The sequence below is a fragment of the Anomaloglossus baeobatrachus genome, chromosome 1 (assembly GCF_048569485.1).
Source record: "Anomaloglossus baeobatrachus isolate aAnoBae1 chromosome 1, aAnoBae1.hap1, whole genome shotgun sequence".
NCBI classification, from domain to species: domain Eukaryota; kingdom Metazoa; phylum Chordata; class Amphibia; order Anura; family Aromobatidae; genus Anomaloglossus; species Anomaloglossus baeobatrachus.
The window spans coordinates 458,191,650-458,211,166 of NC_134353.1; the positions used below are offsets into that span (position 1 = coordinate 458,191,650).

General features: G+C 47.2%; 1 protein-coding gene across 1 annotated transcript in view; it reads right to left on the minus strand.

The window, feature by feature from the left end:
- LOC142294846 (ephrin-A2-like) overlaps positions 1–19,517 on the minus strand; it is a 464,446-nt gene that overhangs the window by 394,134 nt on the left and 50,795 nt on the right. The window lies entirely within an intron of this gene.

Consider the following 19,517-nt stretch of genomic DNA (forward strand, 5'->3'; position numbering starts at 1 on the left):
AGATGTTTTCAGCTTCCAGGAATTGTGTTCACATCCTTGTAACATGGGGCCATGCTTTATCATGCTGCAACTTGAGGTGATGGTCATGGATGAATGGAATAACAATGAGTCTCTTCACACTATCTTTGTGCAATCAAAATGGTATCAATAAATGCATTCATTCTGAAAAAATAGCTTAGAAGTACAACCAAAAAACCCTAAGGCAAAAACTCCTAAAATGCAATACTTTATTAATAAGTCTTAAAAGGGAGAAATCCCAACATTCTCATCAAAAAACAATAAAATATGAATATCCAAGAATACAAGGGAGGGGCCTGGCCCTTATATCGCCCTGGACTCACCCCTTCTTTGCCGCGGAGGTTGGCACCCTAAAAGCCTGCGCAATTTGGCGCCCCCGCTCAACGAAGACTATCCCTTCGGGCCCTAGGTTGACCCTAACAGTTGTGAGGTGATAGTACTACAAGGAATACATTTCAAATACTGAACCAACAATCAATTCTCAAATATATGATCCAAATATACTATGGCCAATATGATTAAATTGGAGGCATAGTAGGGTACAATGACCCAGACAAAAACCGCTCAATAATGACCTAGTGGTTCCAAACGGAAACCACCCAACGCGTTTCCCCTCATATATTTGAGGTTCTTCAGGAGTGGACAAGTTAGTAGTTAGTTCAAAAAGACAATAAATACGTGATAAATGCTGGTGGTCCCACGTAACACTGAGAGTAAGTAATCCCCCAACATACATCCAGTCCCAACAGAAGAAGGCTATAGTTAGCACCTAGATGGCCTCAAGATAAAGGACCAAGTCTCTAAAGCTGGTGTCACACATAACGACAACGACAACGACGTCGCTGCAACGTCACCATATTCTGTGACGTTGCAGCGACATCAACAGCGACGTCGCTGTGTGTGACACATAACAACGATCAGACCCCTGCTGCGAAATCGTTGCTCGCTCCTGAATGCTCGAATTCATTTTTTGATCTGCTATCCCGCTGCGCCATGCTGATAAGCTGATAATCCTTGTGTTTGACACTGCAGCAGCGACGCTACGCTACGTCTGAAACCACACAACGACCGTCGACGTCGCTATGATCGCTGCTCCATCGCTGCTTTTTCTAACATGTTTGACAGCTTACTAACGATCATCGATGGTCGCTGCTACGTCACAGAATATGGTGACGTTGCAGCGACGTCGTTGTCGTCGTCGTTATGTGTGACCCCAGCTTAACACCCATCAGGGTAACAAAAATCAGCCAGGGTGTTTATCCAGATATAGGGACAATCTCAAGGGGATAATAAACAGCAATTATTCAGAATAAAAGGCATTAGCTATTTATCTTAAGCCTCAGTGTACGAATGCTGGTAATCCCATGTAACACTGAGAGTAAGGGTACCGTCACACTTTAGCGACGCAGCAGCGATCCCACCAGCGATCTGACCTGGTCAGGATCGCTGCTGCATCGCTACATGGTCGCTGGTGAGCTGTCAAACAGACAGATCTCACCAGCGACCAGTGACCAGCCCCCAGCCAGCAGCGACGTGTAAGCGACACTGCGCTTGCACGGAGCCGGCGTCTGGAAGCTGCGGACACTGGTAACTAAGGTAAACATCGGGTATGGTTACTCGATGTTTACCTTAGTTACCAGCGCACACCGTTTAGCTTAGCGTGTGCAGGGAGCAGGAGCCGGCACTGGCAGCGTGAGAGCTGCGGAGGCTGGTAACAAAGGTAAATATCGGGTAACCACCTTGGTTACCCGATGTTTACCTTGGTTACAGCTTACCGCAGGCTGTCAGACGGCGGCTCCTGCTCCCTGCACATTCAGGATTGTTGCTCTCTCGCTGTCACACACAGAGATGTGTGCTTATCAGCGGGAGAGCAACAATAAAAAAATGAACCAGGGCTGTGTGTAACGAGCAGCGATCTCACAGCAGGGGCCAGATCGCTGCTCAGTGTCACACACAGCGAGATCGCTAATGAGGTCACTGCTGCATCACAAAAAACGTGACTCAGCAGCGATCTCAGTAGCGATCTCGCTGTGTGTGAAGTAACCCTAAGTAATCCCCCAAAATGTGTCCAGTCCCAACAAAAGAAGGCTATAGCCAGCACTTAGATGGCCCCAGAATGAAGGACTAAAGGTCCAGTCACACCAAGCAACTTACCAGCGATCCCAACAACGATAGGGATCGCTGGTAAGTTGCTAGGAGGTTGCTGGTGAGATGTCACACTGCGACGCTCCAGCGATCCCACCAGCAACCTGACCTGGCAGGAATCGCTGGAGCGTCGCTACACAAGTTGCTGGTGAGCTCACCAGCAACCAGTGACCAGCCCCCAGCGCCGCGTGGAAGATGCTGCGCTTGGTAACTAAGGTAAATATCGGGTAACCAACCCGATATTTACCTTGGTTACCAGTGCACGGAGCTACACGTGCAGAGAGCAGGGAGCAGCGCACACTGAGCGCTGGCTCCCTGCTCTCCTAGTTACAGCACACATCGGGTTAATTACCCGAATGTGTGCTGCAGCTAAATGTGCACAGAGCAGGGAGCAGCGCACAATGCTTAGCGCTGGCTCCTTGCTCTCCTAGTTACAGCACACATCGGGTTAATTAACCCGATGTGTGCTGCAGCTACATGTGCACAGAGCAGGGAGCAGCGCACAATGCTTAGCGCTGGCTCCTTGCTCTCCTAGTTACAGCACACATCGGGTTAATTAACCCGATGTGTCCTGCAGCTACATGTGCACAGAGCAGGAGCCGGCACTGACAGTGAGAGCGGAGGAGGCTGGTATCAAAGGTAAATATCGGATAAACAAGGACAGGGCTTCTTGGTTACCCGATGTTTACATTGGTTACCAGCCTCCGCAGAAGCCGGCTCCTGCTGCCTGCACATTTAGTTGTTGCTGTCTCGCTGTCACACACAGCGATCTGTGCTTCAAAGCGGGACAGCAACAACTAAAAAATGGCCCAGGACATTCAGCAACAACCAACGACCTCACAGCAGGGGCCAGGTTGTTGCTGGATGTCACACACAGCAACATCGCTAGCAACGTCACAAAAGTTGTTCGTTAGCAGCGATGTTGCTAGCGATGTTGCTTAGTGTGACGGGGCCTTTAGTCTCTAACACCAAAAGTCAGCCAGGGTGTCTATCCAAATATAGGGACAAACTCGAGGGGAGAAATAACAGCAATTATTCAGAATAACAGGCATTATCCACTTATCTTAAGTAGAGTTGAGCGCGGTTCGTGGTTCGTGGTTCTCCAGTTCGCGGCTCGAGTGATTTTGGGGCATGTTCTAGATCGAACTAGAACTCGAGCTTTTTGCAAAAGCTCGATAGTTCTAGAAACGTTCGAGAACGGTTCTAGCAGCCAAAAAACAGCTAAATCCTAGCTTGGTTTCTGCTGTAATAGTGTAAGTCACTCTGTGAATCAAACTATTATCACATTTCAGTGTATAGTGTGCGTGAACAGCGCCTTCAGATCACTGCTGTTTCTATAATGGCGATCGCCATTTTTTTTTTTGTTTTCTTGTCTTCCTTCCCTAAGCGCGCGCGTCTTGTGGGGCGGGCCAGCATGTCAGCCAATCACAGACACACACACACCTAAGTGGACTTTGAGCCAGAGAAGCAACGGCATGTGTGATAGGATCTGCATGTCACATGTCCCTGCATTATAAAACCGGACATTTTCTTCACGGACGCCATTATCTGCCTTCTGCGTCTTTGGTGTCAGACATCACTGTCGCAGCTCCGTCTTGAGTCCTATAGCCGATACAGCTGTATGCGCTGCATACACAGCGTTAGACAGCATAGGGAGAGCACTTTATAGCAGTCCTTTTAAGGGCTCAAACCGGCAGGGTCAGAGTTAAGGTGACAGGTCCTGAAAACAGCGCCAGCGTCTGTGCAGCCCAGGTCAGGGATTTCCTCCCTGCATTTCCCTATTAGGAGGGAATAGAAAGGCAGGCTTCCATTCCTCTACCCAGACCCCACAATCCTGCCACTGTACCCTCCTGTCCTCTGCACACTCCAACTCATAACTAAGCCATTATACTAGCAAACACTCAGTGTACCTAGTGGCATCCTATCTGTGGCTATTGGACTTTGCTATAGTCCCACTAGTGCAAAGACATTTGCAGAGCACGTCTGCCTGCATTGCACACTACAACTAATTATAACTAAGCCATTATACTAGCAAACACTCAGTGTACCTAGTGGCATCCTATACGTGGCTATTGGACTTTGCTATAGTCCCACTAGTGCCAAGACATTTGCAGAGCGCATCTGCCTGCGTTGCACACTCCAACTAATTATAACTAAGCCATTATACTAGCAAACACTCAGTGTACCTAGTGGCATCCTATACGTGGCTATTGGACTTTGCTATAGTCCCACTAGTGCCAAGACATTTGCAGAGCGCATCTGCCTGCGTTGCACACTCCAACTAATTATAACTAAGCCATTATACTAGCAAACACTCAGTGTACCTAGTGGCATCCTATACGTGGCTATTGGACTTTGCTATAGTCCCACTAGTGCCAAGACATTTGCAGAGCGCATCTGCCTGCGTTGCACACTCCAACTAATTATAACTAAGCCATTATACTAGCAAACACTTAGTGTACCTAGTGGCATCCTATACGTGGCTATTGGACTTTGCTATAGTCCCACTAGTGCCAAGACATTTGCAGAGCGCATCTGCCTGCGTTGCACACTCCAACTAATTATAACTAAGCCATTATACTAGCAAACACTCAGTGTACCTAGTGGCATCCTATACGTGGCTATTGGACTTTGCTATAGTCCCACTAGTGCCAAGACATTTGCAGAGCGCATCTGCCTGCGTTGCACACTCCAACTAATTATAACTAAGCCATTATACTAGCAAACACTTAGTGTACCTAGTGGCATCCTATACGTGGCTATTGGACTTTGCTTTAGTCCCACTAGTGCCAAGACATTTGCAGAACGCATCTGCCTGCGTTGCACACTCCAACTAATTATAACTAAGCCATTATACTAGCACACACTCAGTGTACCTAGTGGCATCCTATACGTGGCTATTGGACTTTGCTATAGTCCCACTAGTGCCAAGACATTTGCAGAGCGCATCTGCCTGCGTTGCACACTCCAACTAATTATAACTAAGCCATTATACTAGCAAACACTTAGTGTACCTAGTGGCATCCTATACGTGGCTATTGGACTTTGCTTTAGTCCCACTAGTGCCAAGACATTTGCAGAACGCATCTGCCTGCGTTGCACACTCCAACTAATTATAACTAAGCCATTATACTAGCACACACTCAGTGTACCTAGTGGCATCCTATACGTGGCTATTGGACTTTGCTATAGTCCCACTAGTGCCAAGACATTTGCAGAGCGCATCTGCCTGCGTTGCACACTCCAACTAATTATAACTAAGCCATTATACTAGCAAACACTTAGTGTACCTAGTGGCATCCTATACGTGGCTATTGGACTTTGCTATAGTCCCACTAGTGCCAAGACATTTGCAGAGCGCATCTGCCTGCGTTGCACACTCCAACTAATTATAACTAAGCCATTATACTAGCAAACACTTAGTGTACCTAGTGGCATCCTATACGTGGCTATTGGACTTTGCTATAGTCCCACTAGTGCCAAGACATTTGCAGAGCGCATCTGCCTGCGTTGCACACTCCAACTAATTATAACTAAGCCATTATACTAGCACACACTCAGTGTACCTAGTGGCATCCTATACGTGGCTATTGGACTTTGCTATAGTCCCACTAGTGCCAAGACATTTGCAGAGCGCATCTGCCTGCGTTGCACACTCCAACTAATTATAACTAAGCCATTATACTAGCACACACTCAGTGTACCTAGTGGCATCCTATACGTGGCTATTGGACTTTGCTATAGTCCCACTAGTGCCAAGACATTTGCAGAGCGCATCTGCCTGCGTTGCACACTCCAACTAATTATAACTAAGCCATTATACTAGCAAACACTTAGTGTACCTAGTGGCATCCTATACGTGGCTATTGGACTTTGCTATAGTCCCACTAGTGCCAAGACATTTGCAGAGCGCATCTGCCTGCGTTGCACACTCCAACTAATTATAACTAAGCCATTATACTAGCACACACTCAGTGTACCTAGTGGCATCCTATACGTGGCTATTGGACTTTGCTATAGTCCCACTAGTGCCAAGACATTTGCAGAGCGCATCTGCCTGCGTTGCACACTCCAACTAATTATAACTAAGCCATTATACTAGCACACACTCAGTGTACCTAGTGGCATCCTATACGTGGCTATTGGACTTTGCTATAGTCCCACTAGTGCCAAGACATTTGCAGAGCGCATCTGCCTGCGTTGCACACTCCAACTAATTATAACTAAGCCATTATACTAGCAAACACTCAGTGTACCTAGTGGCATCCTATACGTGGCTATTGGACTTTGCTATAGTCCCACTAGTGCCAAGACATTTGCAGAGCGCATCTGCCTGCGTTGCACACTCCAACTAATTATAACTAAGCCATTATACTAGCAAACACTCAGTGTACCTAGTGGCATCCTATACGTGGCTATTGGACTTTGCTTTTGTCCCACTAGTGCCAAGACATTTGCAGAGCGCATCTGCCTGCGTTGCACACTCCAACTAATTATAACTAAGCCATTATACTAGCAAACACTCAGTGTACCTAGTGGCATCCTATACGTGGCTATTGGACTTTGCTATAGTCCCACTAGTGCCAAGACATTTGCAGAGCGCATCTGCCTGCGTTGCACACTCCAACTAATTATAACTAAGCCATTATACTAGCAAACACTCAGTGTACCTAGTGGCATCCTATACGTGGCTATTGGACTTTGCTATAGTCCCACTAGTGCCAAGACATTTGCAGAGCGCATCTGCCTGCGTTGCACACTCCAACTAATTATAACTAAGCCATTATACTAGCAAACACTCAGTGTACCTAGTGGCATCCTATACGTGGCTATTGGACTTTGCTATAGTCCCACTAGTGCCAAGACATTTGCAGAGCGCATCTGCCTGCGTTGCACACTCCAACTAATTATAACTAAGCCATTATACTAGCAAACACTTAGTGTACCTAGTGGCATCCTATACGTGGCTATTGGACTTTGCTATAGTCCCACTAGTGCCAAGACATTTGCAGAGCGCATCTGCCTGCGTTGCACACTCCAACTAATTATAACTAAGCCATTATACTAGCACACACTCAGTGTACCTAGTGGCATCCTATACGTGGCTATTGGACTTTGCTATAGTCCCACTAGTGCCAAGACATTTGCAGAGCGCATCTGCCTGCGTTGCACACTCCAACTAATTATAACTAAGTTACATTGTCAGGGATATTTATTCTTTATTATTCTGCTGTTAATAAAGCTAGACCACCACTGCAATCTTCACCACCTCTCAATTTTTACTACCACATTTTCAGTCCACAATCTTGTCGCAATCAACATGAGTGGCAAAATGACAGATGCTGGTGGAAAGGGGAAGAGGCGTGGTGGAAAAGGCAAAAAAGGTTTTGTCAGTGGGGAAGGTGGCAAAGCTCCATTATCATCTGCTGCAGATAGACCATCTACTAGCAAAAGTAAGATGTCTACTACTTATTGTGGACAATCCGATGTGCTCCCTTTTTTACGGACACGAACAAGAGGAACAAAGGTAGATGATGGGCAAAAAAGGAAAATGCTTGAATGGATCTACAGTGGTCCAACAAGTGCCCTCTCAGCCACTTCAAGTACCGCATCCAAAAAACACCAGTCCTCTGAGTTGTCATCCCAATCACACTTGATTTCTCCCAGCTCTGAAGTCTCCATCAGCCCTGCACAGTATGGTGGAACTGAGATGGCTGAGTCTGCAGAGCTGTTCAGTCACACTATAGCCTGGGAATCAGAGGTCTGCTCCCAAGCTACAGTGAGTACAGAACAGGAAATGGTCTGCAGTGATGCCCAGAACCTTTGTGACTCTGATTCAGGCCGTGAGGACCAAGTTTCTGAGCATAATGTTGACCCTTTGTCACAAACTGTAACACCTGTGGTTATAGACAATGAGGAACATACTGATGAAGATGAGACGCAGATACCCGATTGGGATGACAACTTAAATATTCGGTCAGGGCAAGAAGAGGCTCGGTCTGAGGGGGAGGGGAGTGCAAACACAACAATTGATGATGACGTTCTAGATCCCACCTACTGTCAACCCCCAGTCAGGCACTCGAGGAGGTCAACAGAGGCGGTGGAGGAGGATGCAACCGACGACGAAGTTACCTTGCGCCTTCCTGGACAGAGTCGGAGCACTGGTAGCACGTCTACAACTGCATCCTCAGCCACCACTCTGCCTATGAGCATTATTCGGGGTGGATCAACAGGTCGCATGGCCTCTAAGCCTTGCCTAGCCTGGTCCTTTTTTCACATCAAAAAAGATCGCCCAACTCATGTGATATGTAACATTTGTCATGATTCTGTTAGTAGAGGTCAAAACCTCAGCAGTTTGACAACTTCTTCCATGAATCGTCACATGACTAAATATCATAAGTCCCGGTGGGAAGCTCACCGTGCTGCAATGCGGCCTAGCGGAGCGAACCATCCACCGCCCGCCCCTTCCAGTGCATCCGCGCGCTCTTCATCTTCTAGGACTGTGGGGACAGCTGTCACACCTGTTTTTCCACGCAAAACTTCCACCACTGTAACCGCAACAGGCAGTTTGCTTGTAAGGTCGTCAGTTGGTTTGGAAGGGGAAACAAGTGAGTGTGTACAGCTCTCTCAGACATCGATAGCACCAACGTTGGATGAAGGCAACATCATGTCTCCGCCTGCACTTTCCTCACAAACCTGCATTTTTCCAGGGACACCCTACTCAACACCGTCTACACACAGCAGCCAGATCTCTGTCCCTCAGATGTGGTCAAATAAAAGGCCACTTCCTCCGACCCATGACAAAGCTAAGAGGTTGACTCTATCCCTCTGTAAGCTGTTGGCTACCGAAATGCTGCCTTTCCGCCTAGTGGACACACAGGATTTTAGAGACCTTATGTCTGTCGCTGTGCCCCAGTACCAGATGCCTAGTCGCCACTACTTCTCTAAGAAAGGTGTGCCCGCGCTACACCAGCATGTCGCACACAACATCACCGCTTCCTTGAGAAACTCTGTGTGTGAACGGGTGCATTTCACCACCGATACTTGGACCAGTAAGCATGGACAGGGACGTTACATGTCGCTGACTGGGCACTGGGTAACTATGGTGATAGATGGTGAAGGGTCTGCTGCACAAGTCTTGCCGTCCCCACGACTTGTGTGTCAATCCTCTGTCTGTCCAAGTTCCGCCACTGCTTCTGCATCCTCCACCTCATCTGGGTCCTCCACCTCCGCCCCAAGCCTGCCTGGTCAGGCCACCAGCGTTCTCACTGCGCAGAAGGAATCACGCACCCCTCATTACTATGCTGGCAGCAGAGCGCAACGGCATCAGGCGGTCTTTAGCTTGACATGTCTTGGTAATAAGAGTCACACAGCTGAGGAGTTGTGGTCAGCTCTGCGGTCCGAGTTTAATAAATGGTTGTCTCCACTCAACCTGCAGCCTGGTAAGGCCGTGTGCGACAATGCTGCAAACCTGGGTGCGGCCCTTCGCCTGGGCAAGGTGACACACGTACCTTGTATGGCTCACGTGTTGAACCTTGTCGTGCAGCAATTTTTAACACACTATCCCGGCCTAGATGGCCTTCTGAACAGGGCACGAAAACTGTCTGCTCACTTCCGCCGTTCAAGCGCCGCAGCTGAGCGACTTGCATCGCTCCAGAAGTCTTTCGGCCTGCCGGTTCATCGCCTGAAATGCGATGTGGCGACACGCTGGAATTCAACTCTCCACATGTTACAGCGACTGTGGCAGCACCGCAGAGCCCTGGTGCAATACGTCATGACGTATAGCCTGGGCCAACGAGATGCAGAGGTGGGGCAGATCACCCTGATGGAGTGGTCTCAGATCAAGGACCTATGCACCCTTCTGCACAGTTTCGACATGGCGACGAATATGTTTAGCGCTGACAATGCCATTATCAGCATGACGATTCCAGTCATTTACATGCTGGAGCACACGCTAAACACTATTCGGAGTCAGGGGGTGGGACAACATGAAGGGGAGGAACTACAGGAGGATTCATATGCGCAAGGGACAACAACATCACCAAGGTCCAGACGTTCATCATCACCAACGCAGCAGGCATGGGACCAAGGGGGACAGGGATCGACAAGGGCGCATAGTAGCAGGCGAAATGTTGAGCAAGGTGCAGGAGAACATGAAGAAATGGAGGACGAACTGTCCATGGACATGGAAGACTCAGCGGATGAGGGAGACCTTGGTCAAATTTCAGTTGAAAGAGGTTGGGGTCAGATGTCAGAGGAAGAAAGAACGGGTAGCACCTCTATGCCACAAACACAGCGTGGACTTGGTCCGCATGGCTGCGCAAGACACATGAGTGCCTTTTTGTTGCACTACCTCCAACATGACAGTCGTATTGTCAAAATTAGAAGTGATGATGACTACTGGATTGCCACACTATTAGATCCCCGGTACAAGTCCAAATTTTGTGACATAATTCCAGCCATAGAAAGGGACGCACGTATGCAGGAGTATCAGCAGAAGCTGTTACTAGATCTTAGCTCGGCTTTTCCACCAAACAACCGTGCAGGTGCAGGGAGTGAATCTCCCAGTTGTAACTTGACAAACATGGGACGGTCTCGTCACCTTCAACAGTCTACCCGTACCAGTAGGACCGTATCTGGTGCCGGTAACAGCAATTTTATGGAATCTTTTCATAATTTTTTTAGACCCTCTTTTGCAAGGCCACCAGAGACAACAAGTCTGACACATAGTCAACGGCTGGAGAGGATGATACAGGAGTATCTCCAAATGAACATCGATGCCATGACTGTGCAACTGGAGCCTTGCTCCTTTTGGGCTTCAAACCTAGAAAAATGGCCAGAGCTCGCAACTTACGCCTTGGAGATTTTGTCGTGTCCAGCTGCCAGCGTTGTCTCTGAACGTGTATTCAGTGCTGCTGGGTGTGTGCTGACAGATAAGCGCACGCGTCTGTCCAGTGACAATGTGGACAGACTGACGTTCATCAAAATGAACAAGTCATGGATCCAGAAGGAATTTACTACCCCTGTGTCATCCTGGGGAGAGTAAATGCTTGTTGATTTGGAATGTGCTTGATGCAAATCAAAACATCCTGTTTGCAACTAGGGCACAAGTGCTGCCACTGAATGGGTGGGTGTGTGGGGCCCAATTTTTGGAAAAAAAGGGAGACTCCGCTTGGAGTAACCCCTGCTTACATTGTTTTTAAAAGAAGCCAAGATGAACAGAGCTGGGATCAGGAAAGACTTTGCTACCTACCCCGGTGTCATCCTGGGGACGGATAAGAATGACGTATTTTTGAATGTGCTTGATGCAAATCTAGCTGTGAAGTGTACAACTGGGGCACAACTGCTGCCACTGAATGGGTGGGTGTGTGGGGCCCAATTTTTGGAAAAAAAGGGAGACTCCGCTTGGAGTAACCCTTGCTTGATGTGTTTTTAAAAGAAGCCAAGATGAACAGAGCTGGGATCAGGAAAGACTTTGCTACCTACCCCGGTGTCATCCTGGGGACGGATAAGAATGGCGTATTTTTGAATGTGCTTGATGCAAATGTAGCTGTGAAGTGTACAACTAGGGCACAACTGCTGCCACTGAATGGGTGGGTGTGTGGGGCCCAATTTTTGGAAAAAAAAGGGAGACTCCGCTTGGAGTAACCCTTGCTTGATGTGTTTTTAAAAGAAGCCAAGATGAACAGAGCTGGGATCAGGAAAGACTTTGCTACCTACCCCGGTGTCATCCTGGGGACGGATAAGAATGACGTATTTTTGAATGTGCTTGATGCAAATCTAGCTGTGAAGTGTACAACTGGGGCACAACTGCTGCCACTGAATGGGTGGGTGTGTGGGGCCCAATTTTTGGAAAAAAAGGAGACTCCGCTTGGAGTAACCCTTGCTTGATGTGTTTTTAAAAGAAGCCAAGATGAACAGAGCTGGGATCAGGAAAGACTTTGCTACCTACCCCGGTGTCATCCTGGGGACGGATAAGAATGGCGTATTTTTGAATGTGCTTGATGCAAATGTAGCTGTGAAGTGTACAACTAGGGCACAACTGCTGCCACTGAAGGGGTGGGTGTGTGTGGGGCCCAATTTTTGGAAAAAAGGGAGACTCCGCTTGGAGTAACCCTTGCTTACATTGTTTTTAAAAGAAGCCAAGATGAACAAGTCATGGGTCAGCAAAGACTTTGCTACCTACCCCGGTGTCATCCTGGGGATGGATAAGAATGGCGTATTTTTGAATGTGCTTGATGCAAATCTAGCTGTGAAGTGTACAACTGGGGCACAACTGCTGCCACTGAATGGGTGGGTGTGTGGGGCCCAATTTTTGGAAAAAAAGGGAGACTCCGCTTGGAGTAACCCTTGCTTGCTGTGTTTTTAAAAGAAGCCAAGATGAACAGAGCTGGGATCAGGAAAGACTTTGCTACCTACCCCGGTGTCATCCTGGGGACGGATAAGAATGACGTATTTTTGAATGTGCTTGATGCAAATCTAGCTGTGAAGTGTACAACTGGGGCACAACTGCTGCCACTGAATGGGTGGGTGTGTGGGGCCCAATTTTTGGAAAAAAAGGGAGACTCCGCTTGGAGTAACCCTTGCTTGCTGTGTTTTTAAAAGAAGCCAAGATGAACAGAGCTGGGATCAGGAAAGACTTTGCTACCTACCCCGGTGTCATCCTGGGGACGGATAAGAATGGCGTATTTTTGAATGTGCTTGATGCAAATGTAGCTGTGAAGTGTACAACTGGGGCACAACTGCTGCCACTGAAGGGGTGGGTGTGTGTGGGGCCCAATTTTTGTAAAAAAAGGGAGACTCCGCTTGGAGTAACCCTTGCTTACATTGTTTTTAAAAGAAGCCAAGATGAACAAGTCATGGGTCAGCAAAGACTTTGCTACCTACCCCGGTGTCATCCTGGGGATGGATAAGAATGGCGTATTTTTGAATGTGCTTGATGCAAATGTAGCTGTGAAGTGTACAACTAGGGCACAACTGCTGCCACTGAACGGGTGGGTGTGTGTGGGGCCCAATTTTTGGAAAAAAAGGGAGACTCCGCTTGGAGTAACCCTTGCTTGCTGTGTTTTTAAAAGAAGCCAAGATGAACAGAGCTGGGATCAGGAAAGACTTTGCTACCTACCCCGGTGTCATCCTGGGGACGGATAAGAATGACGTATTTTTGAATGTGCTTGATGCAAATCTAGCTGTGAAGTGTACAACTAGGGCACAACTGCTGCCACTGAAGGGGTGGGTATGTGTGGGGCCCAATTTTTGGAAAAAAGGGAGACTCCGCTTGGAGTAACCCTTGCTTACATTGTTTTTAAAAGAAGCCAAGATGAACAGAGCTGGGATCAGGAAAGACTTTGCTACCTACCCCGGTGTCATCCTGGGGACGGATAAGAATGGCGTATTTTTGAATGTGCTTGATGCAAATGTAGCTGTGAAGTGTACAACTAGGGCACAACTGCTACCACTGAAGGGGTGGGTGTGTGTGTGGCCCAATTTTTGGAAAAAAGGGAGACTCCGCTTGGAGTCACCTTGCGGTGTTTTACATGATTTTAGAAGGGCGTGCCATGCCTATATCTGTGTGTCCTCCTCTTTTTCCTTGTCCAGCTGTTTTGTTTTCGCATGAGTATATGTCCTTGTCACTTTCCAATGTGTTTGAGTTGTTTGTCACCTTTAGGACACCTTTGAGGGTGTTTTCTAGGTGTTTTTCTGTGTTTGTGATTGCCTGCCATTGTTTCCTATGCAGTTCGAGTTCGGTTCGTCGAACGTTAGACGAACCGAACTCGAACGGGAGGTCCGTTCGGCGAACCAACCTCGAGCCGAACCGCGACCGGTTCGCTCATCTCTAATCTTAAGCCTCAGTGTACGAAAGATAGGGACATTCTTCACAGGACTCCCTGGATATGGAGCGAGTCCAGTGTCCCCATTACAGCAGAATATAAGCTCCTTCGTTCATCATCCTCCAGTCCAGAGGAGGTTAGAGTGCTGAAGTGCATATTCAGGGGGCAAGGACTCCTTGCCCCCTGAATATGCACTTCAGCACTCTAACCTCCTCTGGACTGGAGGATGGTGAACGAAGGAGCTTATATTCTGCTGTAATGGGGACACTGGACTCGCTCCATATCCAGGGAGTCCTGTGAAGAATGTCCCTATCTTTCGTACACTGAGGCTTAAGATAAGTGGATAATGCCTGTTATTCTGAATAATTGCTGTTATTTCTCCCCTCGAGTTTGTCCCTATATTTGAATAGACACCCTGGCTGACTTTTGTTACCCTGATGGGTGTTAGAGACTAAGGGGTACTTTGCACGCTGCGATATCGCAAGCCGATGCTGCGATGCCGAGTGCGATAGTCTCCGCCCCCGTCGCAGCTGCGATATCATTGTGATAGCTGCCGTAGCGAACATTATCACTACGGCAGCTTTACATGCACTCCCCTGACCTGCGACGTCGCTCTGGCCGGCGACCCGCCTCCTTATTAAGGGGGCGGGTCGTGCGGCGTCACTGTGACGTCACACGGCAGGCGGCCAATAGGAGTGGAGGGGCGGAGATGAGCGGGATGTAAACATCCCGCCCACCTTCTTCCTTCCGCATAACCGACGAGAGGCGCGGTGACGCAGGTAGGAGATGTTCCTCGCTCCTGCGACTTCACACACAGCGATCTGTGCTACCAAAGGAGCGAGGAACAACATCGGACCGTCGCGTCAGCGTAATTATGGAATTCGCCGACGCTACACCGATGATACGATTACGACGCTTTTGCGCTCGTTAATCGTATCATCTAGGCTTTACACACTACGATATCGCCTGCGACGCTGGATGTGCGTCACTTTCAATTTGACCCCACCGACATCGCACCTGCGATGTCGTAGTGTGCAAAGCCCGCCTTAGTCCTTCATTCTGGGGCCATCTAGGTGCTGACTATAGCCTTCTTTTGTTGGGACTGGACACATTTTGGGGGACTACTTACTCTCAGTGTTACGTGGGATTACCAGCATTCGTACACTGAGGCTTAAGATAAATAGCTAATGCCTTTTATTCTGAATAATTGCTGTTTATTATCCCCTTGAGATTGTCCCTATATCTGGATAGACACCCTGGCTGATTTTTGTTACCCTGATGGGTGTTAGAGACTTGGTCCTTTATCTTGAGGCCATCTAGGTGCTGACTATAGCCTTATTCTGTTGGGACTGGATGTATGTTGGGGGATTACTTACTCTCAGTGTTACGTGGGACCACCAGCATTTATCACGTATTTATTGTCTTTTTGAACTAACTACTAACTTGTCCACTCCTGAAGAACCTCAAATAGATGAGGGGAAACGCGTTGGGTGGTTTCCGTTTGGAACCACTAGGTCATTATTGAGTGTTTTTTGTCTGGGTCATTGTACCCTACTATGCCTCCAATCTAATCATATTGGCCATAGTTTATTTGGATCATATATTTGAGAATTGATTGTTGGTTCAGTATTTGAAATTTATTCCTTGTAGTACTATCACCTCACAACTGTTAGGGCGGCTTTGCACACTACGACATCGCAGGTGCGATGTCGGTGGGGTCAAATTGAAAGTGACGCACATCCGGCATCGCATGCGACATCGTAGTGTGTAAAGCCTACATGATACGATTAACGAGCGCAAAATCGTCGTAATCGTATCATCGGTGCAGTGTCGTTGTAATCCATGATTACGCTGACGCGACAGTCCGATGTTGTTCCTCGCTCCTGCGGCAGCACACATCGCTGTGTGTGAAGTCGCAGGAGCAAGGAACATCTCCTACCGGCGTCACCGCGGCTTCCGTAGGATATGCGGAAGGACGGAGGTGGGCGGGATGTTTACATCCTGCTCATCTCCGCCCCTCCGCTGCTATTGGCCGCCTGCCGTGTGACGTCGCTATGACGCCGCACAACCCGCCCCCTTAGGAAGGAGGCGGGTCGCCAGCCAGAGCGACGGTCGCAGGGCAGGTGAGTGCGTGTGAAGCTGGCGTAGCGATAATTTTCGCTACGCCAGCTATCACACGATATCGTACCTGCGACGGGGGCTGGGACTATCGCGTGCGACATCGCAGCATCGGCTTGCGATGTCGCAACGTGCAAAGCCCGCCTTAGGGTCAACCTAGGGCCCGAAGGGATAGTCTTCATTGAGCGAGGGCGCCAAATTGCGCAGGCTTTTAGGGTGCCAACATCCGCGGCAAGGAAGGGGTGAGTCCAGGGCGATATAAGGGCCAGGCCCCTCCCTTGTATTCTTGGATATTCATATTTTATTGTTTTTTGATGAAAGGTTGGGATTTCTCCCTTTTAAGACTTATTAATAATGTATTGCATTTTAGGAGTTTTTACTTTAGGGTTTTATCAATAAATGCACCTGTATTCATTGTCCATAACATATGCCTACCCATAACATAACTCGACCGCCACCATGGGCCAGTCAATTCACAATGTTGACATCAGCAAACTGCTCGCCCACACACGCCATACACAGTCTGCCATCTGTCCTGTACAGTAAAAACTGGGATTCATTAATGAAGAGAACACCTCTTCAATGTGCCAGACAACATCGAATGTGAGAATTTGCCACTCAAGCAGGTTATGATGATGAACTGTAGTCAGCTGGAGACCCCAATGAGGACAATGAGCAGCAGATGAGCTTCCCTGAGATGTTTCTGACAGTTTTTCCAGAAATTATTTGTTATGCAAATTGATCGTTGCAGCATCTATCTGGGTCGCTAGTGTCAGATGACCTTGGAGATGAAGATGCTGGATGTTGAGGTCCTGGGCTGGTTTGCTTACATGTGGTCTGCGGTTGTGAGACTGGTTGGATGTACTGCCAAATTCTCTAAATTGTCTTTGGAAACAACTTAAGGCTGGTTTCAGACGTCCGAGTTTCAGGTATGTGTGACGTGACATCCGTTTTTAACACGGATGCCACACTTACCCATGTTATTCTATGCTGTTACTCACACGGTCGTGTTTTCACATGCACCGTGTGACCCTTCGTAGTCCCGCACGCACACATGTCCATTTTTTCTTCGGCATGGGTGTCACACGGTTCGTACACTAATATGATCCATGTGACACATAATGGAGAAAACACAGGTCTTTTAAATAAAAAGATTTTCTATATTCACCTGTATCCAGTGCTGTTTTCTTCAGCTCTGCTCTCTCCTGGTTCTGACCACTGCTCATTATGTTCATTGACTATTCACTGCTCTGAGGAGTTGGAAGCCGGAGCATCGCGGGGACATCACTGGGTACAGGATCTCCAAGGACATAGCCGGGGACAGCATCGCAAAGATAGGTGACTATTCAGCAAGCAGTGTGTAAACACCAATAGTTAGAGGACAAAATCCATACCACATAAGATTCATGAATATAAGGATGTATATAGAGAAAATGCTAGAACATAGTCAAAATGTGGGGATATATAGGATCAATGAAGACCATTCGGATATAGAATATATTAAACCAAAAAAGAAGAACCGAACAACAAGGTCTTAAATAAGTTATATCTTTATTATCAAAATTAAAATTATACATAAAACACACACACTACTGTTGACTGGAAAAAGGCGTCAAGAAAAACCTGCATAATATGTATGAATAAATATCAATCGAATATATGACGGTAGCGATAGGGAATTCAGGAATGGTAATAAAGAAAAAATTACTGCCAAAAACTACCAAAAATAACTAGCAAGCACTGAGATATAACTGAATTTGGTGCCATGTATTTATAATAGGCAAATTGCAACTGGTAGCAAATAAATTAATAGGTACCACCGATAGCCTCAATAAGGCAGGAAAATATAAAGGAAAGACTCATGGCTCAGGGGATTATTAGACCCGTAAAAATTAATTAATTAATTAATCCTAGGGAGTTTGTCAGAGTCGACACAATTCAATCACTAAATAGTGGTGTATTCCCCAGAAATTTGTAGAGCACAGCTTCTTTACAATATATAATACCTGCCCTAGCAAGAGGACATCAGGCACCGCAATAAAATACGATCATCAAAGGTATAGCTGGTAGTAGGTAGATAAATAAGTGAAGAGAATACCATTCCAAATAACCACTAACACTAAAGCCGCCAGCCACAAAAAAGCAGGTAAAGTAGAGAGTGAGAGACAGCTTCACAGATTATAGACCCATAGAGGAAAGATATGGATGTAAATAATCCTAATCCTAAAGAGGTGTCAGAATCGGCACACTCTAATCACACAAATAGTGATATATTCACCTGGGGTTTGTGGAGCACAGTCTCCTCTCAGTGTACGGCGCCTGCCCCGACGCGCGCACGTTTCGTAGCGACTTCTTCAGGGGGTCAGGTTTTTCTTGACGCCTTTTTCCAGTCAACAGTAGTGTGTGTGTTTTATGTATAATTTTAATTTTGATAATAAAGATATAACTTATTTAAGACCTTGTTGTTCGGTTCTTCTTTTTTGGTTTAAAATTAAGCAAGCAGTGTGTGTGCAATGACATCCAGGAAGTCATTGAAGTTTCCAATGAACTCTGATGAACCCGTGAAGACACTGTTGTGACACCCACTGTAGCGCGGGTGTCGCTGGGGTGTCATAAGGATGTCATCAGAGTTCATTGGGAACTCCAATGACTTCCTGGATGCCACTGCACAAACACTGCTTGCTGAATAGTCACCTGTCTTCGCGATGCTCTGGCTTCTAGCTCCTCTGTGCAGTGAATAATCAATGAATATAATGAGCAGCAGCAGAGCCGAAGAAAACAGCGCTGGATACAGGTGAATATAGAAAATCTTTTTGTTTCAAAGACACGTGTTTTCTCCGGTACGTGTCACACGTATGCAAACACAGATGTCACTCGTGTGACAACATGAATGACACACATATGACCATACCCATGCGTGTGGCTTGTACCTGATTAAACACGGACATCTGAAACCGGCCTAAGGTATAGAAATGAACATTCAATTTATGGACAACAGCTCTGGTGGACATTCCTGCAGTCAGCATGCTAATTACACGCTCTCTCAAAACTTGCGACATCTGTGGCAATTTTCTGTGTGATAAAACTGCACATTTTAAAGTAGCCTTTGAGTTCAGCTCATGAAAAATGGGAGCGAAAAAAAAAAATGAAGGTCCAAGAGATAAGTGTCCAGCTGTCCCTTGAAGATCACTGGTGTCAGGGTGACTCTCAGTTGTATTTCAGGCTTTCAAACCAAGGCCAGTATGCTTCACATTCACTGATTTCCTCCTAGGTCCAAGACCGTTCAGACACAGGACCGACTGTTAATGTTGATGATTATGGCTTATAGGCAATGAAAACCCAAAAGTCATTATCTCAGAAAATTAGATTATATAAGAACAACTGAAAAAATGATTTTAATCTCAGAAA